The sequence below is a fragment of the Myotis myotis genome, unplaced genomic scaffold (assembly GCF_014108235.1).
Source record: "Myotis myotis isolate mMyoMyo1 unplaced genomic scaffold, mMyoMyo1.p scaffold_m19_p_12, whole genome shotgun sequence".
NCBI classification, from domain to species: Eukaryota; Metazoa; Chordata; class Mammalia; order Chiroptera; family Vespertilionidae; genus Myotis; species Myotis myotis.
The window spans coordinates 65322126-65338679 of NW_023416316.1; the positions used below are offsets into that span (position 1 = coordinate 65322126).

At 37.2% G+C, this 16554-nt stretch overlaps 1 long non-coding RNA gene across 2 annotated transcripts in view; it reads right to left on the bottom strand.

The window, feature by feature from the left end:
- The window catches only part of LOC118667596, a 33097-nt gene extending 17937 nt beyond the window's left edge, over positions 1-15160 (bottom strand). For both annotated transcript variants that reach the window (XR_004971334.1, XR_004971333.1), the window contains exons 1-2: positions 14779-15160; positions 7628-7685 (exon numbers count right to left, since the gene is read on the bottom strand). This is a non-coding gene — a long non-coding RNA (uncharacterized LOC118667596). The remainder of the gene's footprint in view (positions 1-7627; positions 7686-14778) is intronic.
- Between the last annotated feature and the right edge of the window lie 1394 nt (positions 15161-16554).

The following is a 16554-nucleotide window of genomic DNA, read 5'->3' on the forward strand; positions in this document are numbered from 1 at the left end:
AGTTGCAGATAGGAGTTATTAACCATCTGCCTTTCTATTAAGCATTATACAAATAAAAATTATTTTACAACCAGAAAATAGTTATTCATAGAATTGAACATTTATTCCGTAATAATTCTTCTTTGCCACTTAAATAAAGTTTGAAGTTAACATGATTCCAACTCTTTTTAAAATCCATTACCTCTGATACTAAGAAAAGTAGATGACAACACAGTATTTCATTGTAAATGAAGAAGGCCTTAAAGAGATTCTTAAAAATTTACCAGCAACATTCATTATCTGCTTATGAGGAAGTAGTTAAGAGGGGAAAAAATGACAATCTAATTTGGAACTCAGGCTGTTAAAGGAAATGAAGGGTCGCAAACAACTACCAGCTGACAGTCCTGCGAACTGATGCTCTTACGAGAGCAAGCTCCCTCTTGCATAACAGACCATGGAGAGACGAACTGACATTTTACTTCTCTACCTCTTCAAAACACAGAAATGAGCATGTCTCCAGAATCAGACAGTAATCAGACAAGGCTTAAGATCTCCTGAAGAGAATAAGTTTTGACCCAAATTTATCAAGATTAGAAAAACACCCTAAAGAACAGAAGTCAGGCCCTGGCTAGTTTGGCTCAGTGGAAAGAGCGTAGGCCTGCTGACTGGAGGGTCCCAGGTTTGATTCCGGTCAAGGGCACAGGCCTGGGTTGTGGGCTTGATCCCCAGTAGGAGGTGTGCAGGAGGCAGCCAATCAATGATTCCCTCTCATCATTGATGTTTCTATCTCTCTCTCCCTCTTCCTTCCTCTCTGAAATCAATAAAAATATGTGTATTTTTTAAAAAAGAACAGAAGTCAACATAAACCAGCCACAGAAAAATCTTCATTGAAGACAAACTGTGAGGTACACTCTACACCCGAGACGAGCGAGAACTCTGGAGCAAGGCAGAGGCCCCCACAGGTATGCGGCTGAGTACTGAGCAGGGCATGCACGTGAGGAAGCTGCCAAGGTCAGGACAGAACCACCACCAGGGCAGGAGGTACTAGCGCCCAGCACCACACAAGGCTGGGAGGAGGGCCTGCTCCAACCGCCACGGGCAGCCTCGGGATTCACGGGGCACTGAGTGCATAGAGGGTGTTCCATCAGTGGTGGGAACGAATGTGCCCTAGAATGAGCATGTTCCAGTCGGACCTAACAATTCTTTTTTTTTTTTTTAAATATATTTTATTGATTTTTTACAGAGAGGAAGGGAGAGAGAGAGAGAGTTAGAAACATCGATGAGAGAGAAACATCGATCAGCTGCCTCCTGCACATCCCCCACTGGGGATGTGCCCGCAACCCAGGTACATGCCCTTGACCGGTATCGAACCCGGGACCTTTCAGTCCGCAGGCTGACGCTCTATCCACTGAGCCAAACCGGTTTCGGCGGACCTAACAATTCTTAAAGGCGAGAATGGGAAGGATCCAATTATTTACAAATAACTCAGCTGTGCCTCAGTAAAAAGACTCAAGACTATTTAGATGAATACAAATATCCAGCACCCAACAAAGTGAAAGTCACAGCGTCTGCCATGCAATCAAAACTGGCCTATAAAGTCACTAGAAAATATGACCCCATCATTAGCAGAAAGTTTCATCAATTGAAACTAACCCAGAACTGACAGAGAATAAGCAGAAAATGACTTTTTAAAAGTTATTATATAACTGCTGGTGGGAATGCAGACTGGTGCAGCCACTGTGGAAAACAGTATGCTATTCCCTCAAAAAATTAAAAATGGAACTCCCATTTGACCCAGTAACCCCATTTCTAGTACTATATCCCAAGAAACCAGAAACACCAATCAGAAAGGATATATGCACCCCTATGTTCATAGCAACACAATTTACAATAGCTAAGATTTGGAAACAGACTAAGTGCCCATCAGCAGATGGATGGATTAGAAAACTATGGTACATCTACACAATGGAATACTACGCTGCAGTAAAAAAGAAGGAATTCTTACCATTTGCAACGGCATGGATGGAGCTGGAGAGCATTATGCTAAGCGAAATCAGCCAGTCAGAGAAAGATAAATATCACATGATCTCACTCATTTGTGGATTATAATGAACAACATAAACTGATGAACAAAAATAGAACCAGAGTCATAGAAGCATCAAACAGACTGTCCAACCTATGTGGGAAAGTCGGGGGTGAGATGGTAAGAGATCAACCAAAGGACGTGTATGCATGCATGTGAGCTTACCAATGGACACTGGGAAGTGGGAAGGGGTAGGGAGGAGGGTGTAAGGGCATGTGCTGGGAGGTGGGGATGGCTGGGGAGAGATCAATGCGGGGAAAGGAGACTTATGTAATACTTTAAACAATAAAGAATTTAAATTAAAATAAATAAATAAATAAAAGTGATTATATAACTGTGCGTGCTGCCAGGTGTTACTGGAAATAGCTGGGGACTTGGTAAAGCATATGATTGTCTAAGCACCATGCTGTACACCTGAAACTGATACAAACTAAAATCGAATGTAAACTGTGATTGAAAAATAAAAGAAAAAATAAATGTTGCACTACCCACAAAAAAGTTATTATAACTATTTTTATATATTCAAAATGTTCAACAAAGACATGGAAGATCTAAAAAGACACAAATTCAACTTCTTAAATTGAAAATTACAATGTTTAATATAAAAAATGTATCATATGATGTTAACAGCAGGTTAGATATTGCAGAATAAAAGACTGGTGAGTTTGAAAGACAGAGAGAAAAGAGAATTTTAAAAAATGAGCAGAGCATCAGTGAGCTTTGATTAAAAATTTGAAGTACACTATTATACATGCATCAGTGGAGTCTCCAAAAGAAAAAAAGGAGCAATAATAAATATTTGAAAAAATTATCACTTAAAATTTCCCAGATTTGATAAAAATAATAAACTTACAAATCCAAAATACCAATGAATCCCGAAGCACAAGAAACATAAAGAAAACTAGAAACAAAATCACATATTAATCAAATTGCTCAAAATCAATAATAAGGAAAACTGTAAGAGCAGTCGGAGAAAGACGTTATGTGCAGAGGGACAATGATGACAGGAGATTTCTCACCGGAAACAAGCCAGTGAGAACCCAGGGAAGCAACATGTTTAAATGCTGAAAGAGCCCTAGCCAGTTTGGCTCAGTGGATAGAGCATCGGCCTGCAGACTGAAGGGTCCCGGGTTCTATTCCAGTCGAGGGCACATATCTTGGTTGGGTTGCAGGCTCCTTTCTGGCCCGGGCCCTGGTCAGGGTGTGTGCAGGAGGCAACCAATCGATGTGTTCTCTCACATCGATGTTTCTCTGTCTTTCCCTCTCTTTTCCACTCTCTCTAAAAATCAATGTAAAAATATCCTCAAGTGAGGATTAAAAGAATAAAATAAAATACTGAAAGAAAAAAGACAAACAATAACAAATGATGGCAAGGAAATTGGAACCCTGATACATTGCTGGTAGAAATGCCAAACGATACGGTAATTTTGGAAAGTCTGTAAGTTCATCAAAAAGCTAAACATATACCTAGCAATTCCACTGTCAGAGAAATGAAAGTGGGTGTCCATTCAAAAACCTGTGTGTGAATGTTCATAGCAGCATTATTCACAGTAGCCCAAAAATGGAAATAACCCAATAGTCAACCAATGAATGGATAAACAAAATGTGATGTATCCACACAATGGAAAATTATTTGGCCATAAAAAAGAATGAAGTACTGACATATGCTACAACATGGATGAACCTTAAAAACAAAAAAGACAGCCCTAACTGGTTTGGCTCAGTGGATAGAGCGTCAGCCTGTGGACTCAAGGGTCCCAGGTTCGATTCCGGTCAAGGGCATGTACCTTGATTGCAGGCACATCCCCAGTAGGGAGTGTGCAGGAGGCAGCTGATCGATGTTTCTCTCTCATCAATGTTTCTAACTCTCTATCCCTCACCCTTCCTCTCTGTAAAAAATCAATAAAATATTTAAAAGACAGATACAAACAGCCATGTCTTGTATGATTCCATTTATATGAAATATCCAGAGTAGGCAAATTCATAGACTGAGAGTATATCAGTGGTTACCAGGGGAAGGTGGGCCTGGGGAGTGACTGCTAATGGGTATGAAGTTTCTTTTGGGGGTGATGAAAATGTTCTGGAATCAGATAGTGTTGGTGGATGTGCAACTCTATAAAAACCTCTGAACTGTATACTTTAAAAGGGTGAACTTTAAGGTCTATAAATTACATATCAACAAAGCTGTCAAAATAAATGATAGAAATACATTGCAAAAGGTATATAAAAGGTGAGAGACAGTGTTACAAATGCTATGCTACGTACAAATACACTGTAAAGAAAATCTAACAAATAAATAAAAGGTCAAGATTGTAAAAGTGAATAGAAAAGGAAGACCTGGCCATCTTCTGCCTACAAGAAACATAACTTAAATCTTAAGACACAAATAGATGAAAAGATTGGAAAAGATATACCCTACTAACACTAATCAAAATATTTTTTTCAACATTTTTTTCAAGAAAAGCAATTTTAAATATAATAATGTTACATGCAATCAACATTAATATTCCAAGCAGAAGTGGCCCTGGCCGGCGAGGCCCAGTTGTAGGGCATCATCCTGTGCACTGAAAGACTGAGGGCTCAATTCCTGCCTGGCCACATACCCAGGTTTCATGTTCCATCCCCAGTCAGAGTGCATACGGGCGGCAACTGATCGATGTTTCTCTTTCTCCCTCTCCCTTTCTTTCTCACTCTAGAATCAATGAAAAACAGATCCTTGGGTGAGGATTAAAAGTAAGAAGAAAATCAGAAAGCAGAAGTTGTTATATTACAAACAGGAAAAAGAAAGATTTCAAAGCAAAGGGCATTACTGGGGAAAATACTGTTATTTCATTATGATAAAGAGATCAATTTTTAAAGAAGATGTAATAATCCTAGACATCAATGCACCTAGTAACAAGTTTCAAAATACTTGAAGCAAAAATGACAGCATGACAAGGGGAAATAAACAAATTCACAAATTATTGTTGGAGATTTTAATATTCCTATGTGGTTGCCAGAATTTTAAGAGCACCCCCAAAATTCTCAACCTTGCTATTGATGCCCTGTATAATTCCTAGACAAGACTGGAATATATGATATTTCATTCCTGTTGTTACATTATGTTATATGGCAAAAATGAAGGGTTTTGCACCAATGAGATCACTTGTCAGTTGAGTTAATTAAGAGAATTATCCTGAGCAGGTCTGACCTAATCAGGTGGGCCCTTCAACACAGGATCTGGAGGTTAAAGATGGAAGAAGTCAGAGACTCTTTGGAAAACCAGGCTTCCACGGGTTCTACAGCTGCATGGAAGTGAATTTTGCCAACAACCACCTGGTTGGGCTTGGAAGGCTGCCAAGCCTCAGAGGAGACCACAGCCCCAGCTGACACCTTGATTGCATTCTTCTGCGACCCTGAGCAAAGGACCGGCTACATCTTCCCCAGGTTCCTGACTCATGGAAACTGTGAGATAATAAATGTGTGCTGTCTTAAGCCCAATTTTTGGTAATTTGTTATGCTGCAAAAACGATATACCCTCTCTCAGTAAGTAAAGAAATATAGGCAGAAAATCAGTCAGAATATAGAAGATTTGAACAACACCATTGAGCAACCTGACCTGACTGACATTTATAGAACACCGGACAACAGCAGAGTATGCATTCTATATAAGTGTTCAAGAAGTGTTTACCAAGATGAAAAAATTAGGGGGAGTGATTTTACCAGAATATTGCAAAACACCAAAAAGACTGAGCAATTAGAGCTTCACAAAGTTTTAGGTAAATGAACAACCAAATGAGACTTAATTATTGTATTTAAATATTTTAAAATGCAGCTACTATAGAAGATAATGAGCTTCTATTGCGGGAACAGAAACAGGAGTGTTATACTATCAAATTTTTCCCTATAAGCTGACAAAAAGAAGCTGTCTCCTAGCCTGATGGCAATGAAAGACAGAAGATGAATCATTGCTTGTGGAAAGCAATTTATTTAGTCACTTCGGACTGCTGTTATTTATTACTTGTCAGCACATGCTGTTTGTTCGATTAAACATAAAAATCTGAAGTTCTCTTTTCTTTCCTACCCCCCATCTTAAATTAAAAAAAAGATACAGATTTAAAACATTAACAGAACATCTTAAGCTTCTTGTGTTTCCATGATGTCACTTCGGTGCTGTTTATTAAACATTCTGCCACAAATGAAAGATTATTCATTGCTTTGATAAGTCAAATTTAAATGCTTACAGGGACTAGATATGGAAATATAATTTGGGAGCTCTCCTCCAAAGATCATAGAAACACAAACATTTCAAACAGGGCACTCAGAAAAGTGTTCATTGATTGCAACACTGCACTGAATTGTGAGGAAGCTAGAGGCGGCAAACTCATGGTGAACAAAAAGTTCCATTTCTTGACTGCAGTGCAACTGAACCGTTTCAGATAAGTTATAATACTAACATTTGTCATATACAGAGTATATGTTTTGTTTTGACCGTACTACAGTCAACCTTAAGGTTAACTGCAGTCAACCTTAAAAAAAACAAAAACAAAAAAACTTGTTCATATAAAAGTATTGCCATAAAAAAAAAACAACACGATATTTGGAGAATCTGCCAAGAGAGTAATATAAGCAACATATGTCAAGTAAATGCGCCACCTAGACCTGCCAAGCATAAAAGCCTGCTCTCCTTAATTCGATTTCTCACTGAGTTTATACCTTTAAAATGTCAAACACAGCCCACTAGTTTAGGGCTAATTTCAGCTCTCAGTGATAAACATATCGTATGCTTCGAATAACATTAAGTGGCCATCCATCTACCATAGAGTGCACAGGTCCATTTCCTTTATTCTATTGTTCCAGCAAACAAAGAGTTTGACTGCAACTAGGACTCAAATAAAATGTAAGTGCATATCACAGACATGTTCAAATATCTGAAGATGGTGCCTCGTTTATTCAGTAACTCAAGAAAAGAAGCCGCCTACCCGCCTCACACCAAAACAACTTTTTTTTTTACACATTTTACAATAAAATGTCTTTGCACACAATTGCACGTGTTACTTGCAGACTGGCTCATTAGACACATCAATTACCATACTGAAGTGTCGAACTTGGAGCAAACAAAACTCCTGTTGTGATACTATTTGCCTCTGCACTGAACAGTCTCTAAGGACCTCGCCACTATCACTTCTCTCCCGCAAGCTGTCATTTCTCCCTATTGGCGGTGCCTCCTCCGCACATCTCCCACCACTCCGCATCCTCTGAGCTTAAGTAATCAGCGACCACAGTTCATACACAATTCTAAGATACTGACACTTTATAATTTCTTGATTATACATACTAGATTGTGATATCATAAATACATCAACCAATGGTTTTCATATTTGTGCAAATGCTTTTCCTCCGCAATTGTTTGCTTTGTACCTTTCTCCTCTTTATAGTCTTGCCAACACTGAGTATCTCGTGTGTGTGTGTGTGTGTGTGTGTGTACACGCACCCGGGTGCATACGCCTGTGTGTACTCCTAATTTATCAACAGATAATAAGTATTAGAAAAAAGGAAAGAAAATTAGAAGTTAAATCTACATACTGGAATTCTTCTCTATACCTCCTCTTTTGTCCAAGTTATCTGCAATACACGTATAATGCTGCAAATGAGAAAGAAAAATATTAGGAATTAGGAAACAAAGCTTTTTTTAAAAAAACCTCTGAACTCCAAATCATCTAGAGGAAGAGAATTCATATTTGAGTGGAATGTGCAATTACTATGGGGAATGATGAAAGGAGGTGGCATAATATAAAACTTTAATCTTTTCTTGTAATGAAAAATACTAATTCAATAATAAATTTTTTGCAAAGTCATATGCAATAAACATGTTGGCATTTTGAACTAGACCTTTAATAGCCCCTTCAATCAGAAATTCTATTTCCCTGGTTTACTATTATAAATTTTCAGTTATCTACACTAAAAATGAAAAACAGGTTTTTAAACAACGTACTTTTGACATTTAAAAAAATTTTTAAGTGTACAGGTTCAGAATACAACAAAGAATAAAAAACTTTATCTCAAATAATAATCGGTTAGGGAAGAAAGTGCAGGACAGGAAAATAGAAGAAGAGCAAAAGAAAGAGTTAATAGTGAGGTGGAAGAAGAAAGGGAAAAAAAGACCAAAAAGATTTACTAAAAAAGTTGGTCACATTGATTGATGCAGAATAAGCATTTGACAAAGTCCAACATCCTTTCTTGATAAAAACTCTCAGCAGAGTGGGAATAGAGGGATCATACCTCAACATAATAAAAGCCATATATGACAAACCCACAACCAACATCATATTCAATGAGCAAAAACTAAAACCATTTCCCCTAAGAACAGGAACAAGACAGGGATGCCCACTTTCACCATTCCTGTTCGACATAGTACTGGAAATGCTAGCCAAAGCCATCAGACAAGAAGAAGAAATAAAAGGCATCCAAATTGGAAAAGAAGAAGTAAAATTGTCATTATTCTCAGATGACATGATACTGTACTTAGAAAACCCTAAAGACTCCATCAAAAATTTATTAGACCTAATAAATGAATTTGGCAATGTAGCAGGATACAAAATTAACGCCAAGAAATCTATGGCATTTGTATACGCCAATAGTGAACTTACAGAAAGAGAAATTTAAAAAAAACAATCCCACTTACCATTGCACCAAAAAAAATAAGATACCTAGGAATAAATTTAACTAAGGAGGTAAAAGACCTCTACCCAGAAAACTAGAGGACATTGAAAAAAGAGATAGAGGAAGACATAAACAGATGGAAGAACATACTGTGTTCATGGATTGGAAGAATCAACATCATCAAAATGTCCATACTACCCAAAGCAATCTATAGATTCAATGCACTCCCCATTAAAATACCAACAGCACATTTCACAGACCTAGAAGGATCTCTCCAAAAATTCATCTGGAATAAAACAAACAAACAAACAAACCCCTAATAGCTGCTGCGATCCTGAGAAAGAAGAACAAAGTAGGAGGGATCTCAATACCAGATATCAAGCTGTATTACAAAGCCACTGTTCTCAAAACTGCCTGCTACTGGCACAAGAACAGACATATAGACCAATGGAATAGAATAGAGAACCCAGAAATCGACCCAAAACACTATGCTCAATTAATATTTGACAAAGGAGGCAAGAACTTACAATGGAGTCAAGACAGTCTCTTCAATAAATGGTGCTGGGAAATTTGGTCAGACACATGCAAAATAATGAAACTAGACCACCAACTTACACCATACACAAAAATAAACTCAAAATGGATAAAGGACTTAAACGTAAGATGGGAAACTTAAAAATATTAGAGGAATCCACAGGTAGCAAAATCTCAGATATATGCCGAAGGAATTTCTTCACCAACACAGCTCCTAGGGCAATGGAAACTAAAGGGAAAATAAACAAATGGGACTACATCAAAATAAAAAGCTTCTGCACAGCAAAAGAAACCATCAACAAAACAACAAGAAAACCCACTGCATGGGAGAACATATTTGCCAATGATATCTCTGATAAAGGTTTAATCTCCAACATTTACAGGGAACTCATACAACTTAACAAAAGGAAGATAAACAATCCAATCAAAAAATGGGCAACGAACCTAAATAGACACTTTTTGAAAGAGGACATACATAAGGCTGAGAGACATATGAAAACATGCTCAAAGTCACTAATCATCCGAGAGATGCAAATCAAAACGACAATGAGGTACCATCTCACACCTGTCAGAATGGCTATCATCAACAAATCTACAAATGACAAATGCTGGTGAGGATGCGGAGAAAAAGGAACCCTCATGTACTGCTGGTGGGAATGCAGACTGGTGCAGCCACTGTGGAGAACAGTATGGAGTTTCCTCAAAAAACTAAAAATGGAACCCCCATTTGACCCAGTGATCCCACTTTTAGGAATATATCCCAAGAAACCAGAAACACCAATCCGAAAGGATATATGCATCCCTATGTTCATAGCAGCACAATTCACCATAGCTAAGATTTGGAATCAGCCTAAGTGTCCATCATCAGATGAATGGATTAAAAAACTTTGGCACATCTACACAATGGAATACTACGCTGCTATAAAAACGAAGTAACTCCTACCATTTGCAACAGCATGGATGGAGATGGAGAACATTATGCTAAGTGAAATAAGTCAGTCAGAGAAAGATAAATATCACATGCTCTCACTCATTTGTGGATTATAATGAACAACATAAACTGATGAACAAAAACAGATGTAGAGACAGAGAAGCATCAATCAGATACTCAAAACTCAGAGGGAAGGTAGGGGAGGGTGGGGGTGAGGGGGAGAGATCAACCAAAGAACTTGTATGCATGCATATAAGCATAAGTGATGGATGTGGACAATAGGGGGTGAGGGTGAGGGCAGGATTGGGGGGATGAGGGGACATTGGGGGGATAAGGACACATTTCTAATATCTTAATCAATAAAGGGAAAAAATATTTTTTAAAAAGGAAAAAGGATAATTTTAGCCTTAAAAAAAAAGTTGGTCAGGCCCAGCCAGTGTTGCTCAGTGGTTAAGCATTGACCTAGGAACCAGGAGATCAAGGTTCAATTCTTGGTCAGGGCACAAGCTGGGTTGCAGACTCAATCCCCAGTGTGGGACGTGCAGGAGGCAGCGAACCTATGATTCTCTCTCACCATTGATGTTTCTTTCTCTCTCCCTCTCTGAAATCAATAAGAATATATTTAGAAAAAAAAAAAAAAGTTGGTCAGGTCGGGCTGGTTTAAAGTAGACATATCAACCAAGCTCATGTGGGGAGCCTCACCCCTGTTTCCTATCCATTTGGTAGTTCCATAAGTTCTATATATAAACCTCATTTTCCTACCATTTAAAACTCTATTTTCTGATAATATTCAGCTAATAAATGCAAACAATTTAAAACTAATTTATAATATGTGCTTACAATTGATAACTCACTGAATTTCTGTATACTAACAATGAAATATCAGAAAAGAAAAGAACAATCTTATTTACAATTGTAACAAAAATGACAAAATACCTAGGAATACACTTAACAAATAAAGTGAAGAATCTGTACACTGAAAACTATAAGACATTGTTGAAAGAAATTGAAGACACAAATAAATGGAAAGATAGTATATGTTCACGGATTGGGAGAATCAACATTGCTAAAATAGCTATATTACCTAAAGCAATATACATATTTCATGCAAGCTCCATCAAAATACCAATGGCATTTTTCAAAGAAATAGAACAAAAATTTCTCAAATTTGTATGGAACCATGAAAGACCTTGAATAGTCAAAGCAATGCTAAGGGGGGCGGGGGGGGGGGGGGGGAGGGAAGGCCAGAAGCATCATAATCCCTGACTTCAAACTATACTACAAAGCTACAATAATCAAAACAGTATGGTATTGGCAGAAAAAACAGACACACAGACCAATGAAACAGAATTGAGAGCCCAGAAATAAACTCACACATATATGGACAACTAATGTTTGACAAAAAAGCCAAAAACATATAATGGAGGAAGGAAAGCCTTTTCAATAAATGGAGCTGGAAAAACATATGCAAAAGAATGAAACCAAACTGCTGACATCATACACAAAAATTAACTCAAAATGGATTACAGACTTGAAAATAAGACCTGAAACAATAAAAACATGTAGAAGAAAACAAAGACACTAAAGTTAAGGACCTTGTTCTCACAGAGGTTTTAGTGAACTTGATCCCAATGGAAAGGAAAATAAAAGCAAAAATAAATAAATGGGACTACATCAAACTAAAAAGTTTCTGCACAGCCCTAACCGGTTTGGCTCAGCGGATAGAGCGTCAGCCTGTGGACTCAAGGGTCCCAGGTTCGATTCTGGTCAAGGGCATGTACCTTGGTTGCAGGCACATCCCCAGTAGGGGGAGTGCAAGAGGCAGCTGATAGATGTTTCTCTTTCATCGATGTCTCTGACTTTCTATCCCTCTCCCCTTCTCTCTGTAAAAAATCAATAAAATATATTTAAAAAAAAAAAGTTTCTGCACAGCAAAAGACTCCATCAACAAAACAAAAGGCAATCAACCAAATGGGAAAATACATTTGTAAATGATACCGCCAATAAGAAGCTAATATCCAAAATATGTAAAGAACTCATATAACACAACAGGAAAACACAAATCTCATTAAAAATGGGCAGAGGACCTGAACAGACACTTTCCCAAGGAAAACGAAGATGGCCAATAGATATATGGAAAGATGCTCAACATCACTATTTATAAGAAAAATGCAAATCCAAATCTGAATGAGACTGCACCTCACACTTGTGAGAATGGCTATTCTCACCAAGACAAGAATCAGAAGTGTTGGAGAGGAGTGGAGAAAAGGGAAGCCTTGCACACTGCTGGTGGGAATGTAAACTGGCATAGCTATTATGGAAAACAGCATGGAGGTGCTCCTCAAAAAATTAAGAGAGATGCCATATGATCCAGCATTGCCTCTTCTGGATATCTACCCCCAAATTTTGAAAACATTTATTTGTAAAGATATATGTACCTCCTACATTCATTGCAACATTCATTATTCACATTAGCCAACATATAGAATAAACAAAGTGTCCTTTAAAAGATGATTGGATAAAGATGTGGTACACACACACACACACACACACACACACACACACACACAGTGGAACACTACTCTGCCATAGAAATTGATGAAATACTGCCATTTGGGACAACATGGATGGATTGTTACAGTATCAGACTAAAAAAGTGAAATAAGTCAGACAGAAAAGAACAAGAACCATATGATTTCACTCATATGTGGGATATAAAACAAAAAGCAACAAACGAACAAACAAACTCATAGACAGACAGCAGAACAGTGGTTACCAGAGTGGAAGAGGGAGCGGGAAGAGGATGAAAAGGATAAAGGGGACCAAATATATGGTGACAGAAAAAGACTGCACTACAGGTGGCGAGCACACAATAGAGAATACAGCTGTTGGATAATCCAGTTGTATACATGAAATTTATATAATGTAACTAACCAATGTCACCTCAATCATTTAATGCTATAACGAGACCGACAATTCACAACATTTAAACACGTGAGGAAGAACCATAATTTAAAGATTCCTGAATTCCCAATCAATGCAGCTAATACAGATTCATTTTAGGGCCCAAAAGCTATTAGCAAAGTGCCCGTCCTTCACTAAAGGCTAGCACGCTATTTAACGATATCAATTAACACTAACACACAGATGGAAATATGAAAACCGAGTTCTTACAGTTGTCATATGTTGACATAACCATGTTCTATACCAGGATGGAATGATTCATTCACTCAACATGGAAAAGAGTAAGTTATTTAAGACTGATTTTTTGCCATAGGTTAAAATTCACATTAACTTCTGACAAAGGATCTACAGATTCGGTGAGGAAAGATGGCATCTTAAGATATATTTAAAACAGAATAGCCAATTGTATGAATACGTATTTGAAAAACAAGCACGGATGATTACGTGTCCTCCACAGTGTCCTCTCCCTGCTGTATTTATAGTAATTGTCTTTGGTTCTTTCTCCTGTGACTACAGCAGCAGCACGATTAACCTAGTGTGCAGCTAAAACCTTTTTGCAGGCTTCGGAATGTATAAGTATTCCATTTACATTTTTAATGTGAATGGCAAGAACTATAAAACATGAAACTTGTCCCAACAAATGCAGTATTTTAATATTTAAATCTGGCTGTAAATAAGATAAACATAATAAACACTTTTAGATAAACATGAAGGTTTATATATCCATGAATAGGCCAAAGGACTTCATAATCAGATTTTAATTTGATATCTTAGTGTTTTTGATATTATATTCTCTTCTGCCATGTTTACTAATAGAAAAATCCCCCAGATAAGCTATTACACAGGTGTTTTAATGCCCCAAAGGTTGTTTTATAGCTATCAGCTACATCAAAGGACAGAGGGGAAAATTTTAGGTGGTAGTATGTACTGATACGTTCTGAATCTCATCTCAGACAGAGGTTTTTCATTTGTGTCTTTCTTTGTTTATTTTGTAAACACTAATAAATGTGATAGGAAATAATACCAGATTTTTATTAAGGTGGTGATTTTAATTACACTAAAGATAGAATTAAACAAATATATTTTAGCCTCACCCTATGACATACCTACTGATTTTAGAGAGAGGAAGGGGGAGGGGGATAAAGAAAGAGGAACATTGATGTGAGAGAGAAACATTGATAGGTTGCCTCCTACCATGCCCCAAGCCAAGATTGAACCCAAAACCTAGGCATGTGCCCTCACCGGGAATCAAAACCACAACTTTTTTGGTGTAAGGGATGACACTCCAACCAAGCCAACTGGCCATGGTTAAAGATAGATTCTTATTAAAAATCCTACATCAGCCCTTGCCAGTTTGGCTCAGTGGATAGAGAATCGGCCCTCAGACTGAAGGGTCCCAGGTTCGATTCCGGTCAAGCGCACATACCTTGATTGCAGGCTGGATCCCTGGCCTGGGTCAGGGCATGTTAAGGAGGCAACCAATCAATGCGTTTCTTTCACATAAATGTTTCTCTCTATATCTCTCTCCCTTCCCCTTCCACTCTCTCTAAAATTCAATGGAAAAATATCCTCAGGGGAGGATTAACCAAAAATAAAAATAAAATCCTACCTCAAATGTATTTAGAGGGAAAAATCAGTTACCTACCAAAACATGTAGTCAGTTCTCTTTTGGACTTTGAGAAAATGGGTTCCAGACTGAGAAGATATAATAAAACAGAAGAGTGACAATAAGTATAAGCTGTTCAAAGAAAAAAACCAATCTTTTAAAACTTCTAAAGAGTTTTAAAATAATGTTAAAATACTGGTCCTTTGAATCTATAATACCATATTTTTTATATAAATGAGTTTTAGTCTTAATAGATTTTTTAAAAATCCTTAAACTGACATGAACTATTATACCTAATGATGCTACATTCCTTTGCTATTAAGGAGCAGAATTAACTTATTTTGCCTTCAGGCTAACAACTGCTCCTACCAAGTAGAATAAACAGGCTTTGGTTTTAAAATTTAAAGAAAATAACTTAAAAAAACTTAAGAAAGTCTTGTCATAATTAACAAAATAATTTAAAGAATACATATTTACAAAATAATTTAAAGAACACATATTTACAAAATAATTTGTAAATAATTCAGTAAGATATTTACATATAAATTAGCTCTCCTTGATATACAATACATTATTATTTGTATATAATAAAGACTGAATACATATTTTAAGATGAAAACACATGAGTATCCCGGGAAGGTAGTGGTAGCAAAGGCTTTTTTAATCTCTCCAATTCCCTACATAAACTAGGCAGAGCAATAGAAAGAAAAACAAAAACCCATGGACAACATAACACTTAAAATAAAACAAAATATAGGTATATCCCATAACTCCCAAATATAAGCATGTTAGAAGAAACCACCACCAAGTCATAGGATCTTCATAATATCAGCACTACTGTAGGGGAAGCCAAAGGGCCGCCAACTGGGCATCTAATAGGCCTGATTCTAGGAGAATTAGTAGAAGTGATAGCAAGCCAATCTGAGACTACCAAAAGTGGGAGGGGCTCTGCCTCTAATCAGAGCAGGTGAATGCAAGGTGTAAGGTCTGAAAAGAGCTGGATCAGCCTACCCGCTGAGAACTCCCGGAAACTGGCCAACCAGGGGGCCCTTCCAGGACAGAGTCCCACACAAAGAAGAATCAACTGGTTATTGAATCAAAATAAGCAGGATAGAGAAGTCCAGGTAAAAGTGGGGGGAGGAGGAAAGTCAGGCAAACTTAGAAAGCAAGGACAATGTTTTGAACATTAGAGTACAAAAGGGCAAGTGAGCATTAAAGTAGAAAAACCAAACTGAACCAGGTTCCTTCTAAAAGGTCAGAAAAAGGGCTTCGCATAAAAATAAGGTACAAAAGTATTAAAGTCAAATCCTATGCAAGATTGTTATAAATAAGAGAGAAAGATAATGAGCAGAATAATATCTCGACTGACAATAAAAGCAACCAGAAAGACAGACCCACAGAACATATCAAAACTACTTACTACCTTGTACTTTAAAATGAGATTAACATTATTAAGAAAATGATACAAACCCTTAAAACAACATGAACTGGAATTAGATATGAGATAACTCAGGGAAGAATGAGAAAGAAAAAAAAAATCATTTCACAAGTAGAAACTAACATAGAACGAACATAAGAGTGAATAAATACTAGTACAACAGATAGTACCTTAAGAGAATTAGGTGAAAAATGAAAAATTTTAAACTCAAAATGAGAATAAAAAAGATTCACAAGAAAGTGACATACATATACAGTATCGAAGATAGTCAAACCCAATGTAAATTACAAGAAAACCAAAGCAAGAGACAAGAACAAATACTACAATAATTCAAGTAAATGTTCTTGAAATTAAAAGGAAAAGGATGTGAAAAGATA